Below are 5,450 nucleotides of genomic sequence, written 5' to 3' on the forward strand. Positions count from 1 at the left end.
CCGCTCCGCGGCGGCGGGACCTCCGCGGGGCCACCTGCCCCCGCACCCCGGGTGGGGCCCGCGCCGCCCCGAGCAGGGCCGGGCCGGGCTGGGACGGGACGACCCCCACCGCCGCCGCCGAAGTTTCCCCGGGAGCAGCCGGGAAAGTTGCGGCCGGCAGCGAGCGCAACTTTGCGCGCCGGCCCCGCAGCCGCCGCCCGCAGCATCCCCGCAGCATCCCCGCGGCGCGGCCCGGCCCGGCCCCGTTCAAACTTGGCGGCCGCCGCTCCGAGCGGGCCGGCGGATCAATGCGGCCGCGGCCAGCCGCGCTGGGAGCCGGGCTACAGGTTTCACCAGCCATCGCTGGCAACAGCTTTGTCATTTTCTAAAAATAAGAAGCTAAAAGTTATTGTAGAAGAAGGGGCTTTTTTTGTCCCCCGCACAATGTGCCTTTTGTGAGTTTAATGCCATTCTGGGGCTCTCTATAGCCCCGGACAATGGGGAACTCCAGGAGGCGGCTGTGCCTCTGCCTTTTTTCTTTCTTGCTTTCTCTTTTCTCCCCCCCCCCCCCTCCTCTTTTTTTCCCTTTTTTCCCTCTTTTTTTTTTTTATTCTTTTTTTTCTTTGCATTTTTTTTTTTTAAGGAAAGGATGCAGCATTCCTCCAGTCCCACCAGAACCTCTGCTTTGATTAAATAAATATTTCTCTAGCCTTACGGTAATGCTTTTTACTTTCTGTTTGGGTCCATCTGCAATTATTATTTAAAATTTTTATTTCCAGCAGCTTTTCCCTCCCCATTCTAGCTCTAGCAAAAAATGTAGATGATTGCTGGGAACGTGGGATTTGAATTTTAGGAGGAGGTGAACCAGTAGCAAGCCTCTATCCAGGCTTCAGGAATATGTTTTTTCATCTTTCTATAAGAGGCTATTTTATTACTAGCAGAAATGCAGCTGAATTAAATCATTTGTCTTGAAAATCTAAAGAAGCTTTTTCTTTTTTTCTTCATTTTTTAAATTTTTTTTTCTTTATTTTCATAATAACATAAATAATTAACTTCCGGGTTTGTTTCATAGCTCTGAACAAGGAATGCAGTTGCGGTCAGTTTTTCCATTTGGGAGAACCTTAATGTAGATGTATTTTATACTGCAAGGTAATAAACTGCATGTTTGTTAGTAAATATTTTAATGAAATGTCTTGAGCTATCCCTATTTCTTAATGTGGGGGTTGTCATTTGGAATTTTGACAAGTCCCTTTAAGTGGGATGGGAGTGAAGGAAGAGGATGGATGATTAGGAATTTGACTGTACTGTTGATGCATTGAGGGAAGTGTCTTGCATTTGAGAGATAGTCACAGGTTTTAAGACTTAGGGTTTGATAGGTGCCACAGTTCTGTGGATGTTGTACCTGGTGATCCCGGTGTGCTGTGTGTGAGTCCTGGTGGTTGGATTGACTCCAGTACGAGACCAGTTTGCCTTTAAAAGCTGCCCTTAAAAATCTGTCAGTCCCTGCTCGATATATGTCTAGCTGGCTTTATGGAAGAATAATTGTTAATGTACTTGCCCTTAAAAAACAAAACAAAACCCTAAAACCAAACCCTAAGAAAAACAATGCCAAGCAAAAAAAAAAAAAAAAAAAAAAGAAAAACACAAACCAACCAACCCCCAAACCACGGAGCCCTGGGGGAAGCGGAATTTTTCAGGGCTGCTCAGTGCGCTGTCTGAAAAGGTGCATGTAATTTGTAACTGTTTGCTGAACATGAACCAAACGTGGGTTGAGGATGAAGTTGAGGCAAGAATAAAGTAACCCTTGTCTTTAGCACTTGGGATAACTTAGAAGTGCCTCTTTTCTCCAGAGGCTGTGGATCCAGTGGCCCAGGCTGCGAGTGGGTGCTGCCTGCGGCCACATTTTTTGCAGAGCAAAGCAAAAGGAAACGTGTGGGGAAGTTGGGGAGCAAAGGAGCAACTGTGGATGCTCCAGAAATAGGCACCTCCGCAGGGACGTGTGCGGGCGCGGGCTGGAGCCATGGATGTTGTCTCTGTGCTTGCATCGTGAATTCTGGCTGTGTGCTGCTGTCCTCTAATTTCCCATGACAACATATGGATCCCATAAAGGCAAACATGCCGGAGTGCATCTGTCTGGGTAGTTAACACAAACCAAACATCCCCCTGCTCGGCGATCCTGCTGCTCCTCTGGCCGCGCTGCGCGGAGCCCTCCTGCGACAGCCCCTCGCTGCTCCGGCATTCCCCGTCACGCTCCCGGGGTGAGCCCGACTGCCCCGGGAGGGAGGAGGGCAGCAGGCGCCAGCTCAGGGGAGCGGAGAGGTTAAGCGGGAAGAGGGGCGCGCGCCCTGCGGCCCCCCGCCCTCCTGGGAGCTGGTCCAGCCCGAGCAGGCTCTGCCCTGGGGTCAAGTCCTAGGACATCTTCCCTCCACTCCTGGCAAGGCAGGAGCTGAAGCTGGGAAGGGAAACAGCCAGATGAGCGGATGGCAGAGATTTGCCCCTCGTCCTGGATGCAGCCGTCTGGAGGCTGGGGAACGGGAGAGTTCCCAGTTTTCCGAGGTGCAAAAAGAGGTGGTGAGGGGAGGCTGTGTGTGAAAAGAAGGGAAGGAGCAAGTGACGGCCGCAGGACCAGCGGATAAAACCACTACGCAAACACCGAAATGCAGCCAAGGAATTAAGGGATAATTCGTACAGAAATTGTTAGGTATGATTACATGTATGTGCATGCGCGTGTCTCCTCTAGAAAATTTGCTTTCCATAAGATTTCTTTGTTCTAGGCAAAAAGACAACCTGGTTGCTAAAATATAAGAAGGGGCTTCCCTTGCTTTAATTAGAAATCTTGATACAGCCTCATCTGCAATAGTGCGGGTGCCTCTTGTTTCTATACATGTATCTCTGCACACGCATAGATGCGATTTTGGGTTCAAATAGCTTTTAATGTGCTTTAGCAGAAAGAAGCTCTCAGTATCAGATCTGCAGGGAAAGTAAGACTGATTTTTCCCATAGGAAACTTGTTAAAGACACAGCTGAATTATTAGATCAGCCCGTTTTTTTGTCTCATGGTATATCTGACGTATTTGCGCATAGAATCGTATAGTTTAATTTCCGTTATTTTGAACACATGGAACGAATAGCGGTGCTTTAAAGTTATTATTTGTAGAAATGTACACAAATTAAGAGGAACAACTTTGAAGCAAAATGTTTTTCTGAGGCAGCGCGTATGGCTTTCTGGACAGGACTCTCGGCAAAGATGGTTGTTATCTCTGACATGTAAAACAGGGGTGAGCAGCTCCAGTTTCCTGGGTTCTTCCCTGGAGATACGACCTGGCTGCCAGGGGGCTCAGGAGCAGCTCCCTGAGGCTGGGGTGGGTCAGATTTGCATGGGGCCGTGGTGACAGCACCTGACTCGGGCGAATTTTTAGGGAGCCACAAGCATATTCCCTTGCTCGCCGCCTGGCATGAGGGGACCGGGCCAAGACTTTGCAATGCCGGAGGCCGATGGTGCACAAGGGGCTGATGTATGGGGATAGTAAAAAAAAATAAATTCCCAGGCTATCTTTTTAAATTCAGGCTTTAAAAAAATTATTGGTGGTAGAGGGGAGATCTAGCTTAGAAAAAATCTCCATAATATCATCCACTTCCACAGCTCTGTGCTTCTTGGAAATGTGTCTGAAGAATCAGAACAAAGCATGGAAGGCCAGAGTCCTTGAAGGAGCTCCAAATGATAAAGTCTGCCATTCATTTTAAACACAGCGTGCATTGTGGAAACACAGGTCAATTTGAAGGCATTTGTCAGATTTCCAGTTCCCTCTGCTCCTTTGCAATGGAAATTTGCAATCAAATCCCTGTGCTGGAGTTGGGATGTCTGCCTTGATCAGTTTGTATGACTTTATGCCCAAAGCACTGGCCAGGTAAGCTAGCTTTTCCTTTGGAAAGTTTGTTTGCGTGGAGTTGAGCAGGAGACGGGGGGGAAGACTGAGGGGAATCGAGCTGGAGCAGATGCGTTTATTCCAGGTTTGGAAAGGGGAAAGGGCAGGCGATCGGCGGTGACGGATTGCACAGGGCTGGCTGAGCGGCAGGAGTGAGCTGATACCATTTAGAGACGCCCAGCAAGAGGCATGGAAAGGGATATTCCAACAGCAGCGTGGTCATTGTTGAGATGCAGAAATGCAGCAGGGCTGAAGAGCCACATTGCTGAGCAATTCTGGCCAGACAGCAGGAATTTCTTCTGGCGGCATGTTCCCCTTGGTTAATGCTGGGGCTGCCACCCTTATTGCTGACACGAGTGGGGATGCTGGAGGGGAGAGTGCATTTCTCTAGAAGAAATGCTGTAGGATTTGGGGAGGTTTGGGCTGGAGGGGATGTTCAAAGGAACATCTTCAATTTATTTCTGGGGGTTTACCTGATTATTAAAAGACACTGCGCTCTAGGCAGTGGGATTGACGGGACCTCTGTGGGCTATTCCAGCTGTCCCCAAACCTCTGGCAAGGCTGCTGCAGCCAGGCTGAGTAAACACTCCTTAGTCAGCCAGCAGGCTTGTAATGTGCATTTGCTTGTTTTGCAGGCCATAACACAAGAGGAGTGGATGTGTTTGCCATGGAAATAAACACTTGGAATACATCTATATGTTTCTTGGCTTTTTGAGAGAAATGAAGAAAAAAGTCTTGGCATTTAATTAGGAGTCACTAACCTGATAAATATTGAACATCATTTCTTTGTGAGCTGCTCCCTGTGGTTGCAGTACTCTATGGATGTATTCCACAATTGCACTTGTTTAATGCCTGTATCACCTCATGCCTATTGTATTTATGTTGTCATCAATGTCAGATTTTAATTAAACAATTAAATCACTGTCACAGCAATTTCCCTAGAAAACTATTTTAAATGAAAAATCCCACAATAAATGTTTGAGAATCATCTTAAAGGGAAAAAAAAGAGGGAAATAAGTTACAAAATAAAATTACAGTTCCCACAGAATTAGAAAGAAAAAAAATGTTTTCAGCACTGAGAGGAATTCTGGATTACATTCTGATTCCACAGCATTCAAAGTGTGTCAGTAGGGAGACTAAGACAACCTAACTTGTTTGGGGGCCAGTCTGGGTCTGTCAGGTGGAGCCGATAGTGCAGGGACCCTGGTCCAGGGCTGGCACATCCTGTGCTCACCCCCCACTGTGGGCCAGGAGCAGTGACAGCATAGCAAACCTCTCATCTCAGCACAAACCAGGTACCAAGTGTTCCTTGGAAAACAGTCCATCCTCCTTCTTCCCCTCTGACTTATTTCAGAATTAAGCTGCAGATTTGCAGGAAAGCCTGCATCAAATTATTCACTAAGTTAAGCACCAGCACCAGCTGTACTTACTATATAGTAACTACGTTCCCCAACCCTGAGTTGTAACCAGTGAGCAATCGGATCTGACATAGCATCTTTGCTGCAGTTAATCAAACAGTTCATTGTTATCTCTTTGTAAATATCT

General features: G+C 47.6%; 1 long non-coding RNA gene across 2 annotated transcripts; it reads left to right on the top strand.

Moving 5' to 3' along the window:
• The first annotated feature begins 116 nt into the window (after positions 1–116).
• Positions 117–4,838, top strand: LOC113948879. 2 transcript variants are annotated; one of them, XR_003528263.1, is made up of 2 exons: positions 117–3,257; positions 3,623–4,838. It is a non-coding gene; the product is annotated as an uncharacterized LOC113948879 (long non-coding RNA). The 2 variants fall into 2 exon arrangements; XR_003528264.1 differs by having other exon boundaries at positions 117–2,680.
• The last annotated feature ends 612 nt before the right edge of the window (positions 4,839–5,450 follow it).

This window comes from Corapipo altera, unplaced genomic scaffold, assembly GCF_003945725.1.
Source record: "Corapipo altera isolate COAL_440 unplaced genomic scaffold, ASM394572v1 62, whole genome shotgun sequence".
Lineage (NCBI taxonomy): Eukaryota > Metazoa > Chordata > Aves > Passeriformes > Pipridae > Corapipo > Corapipo altera.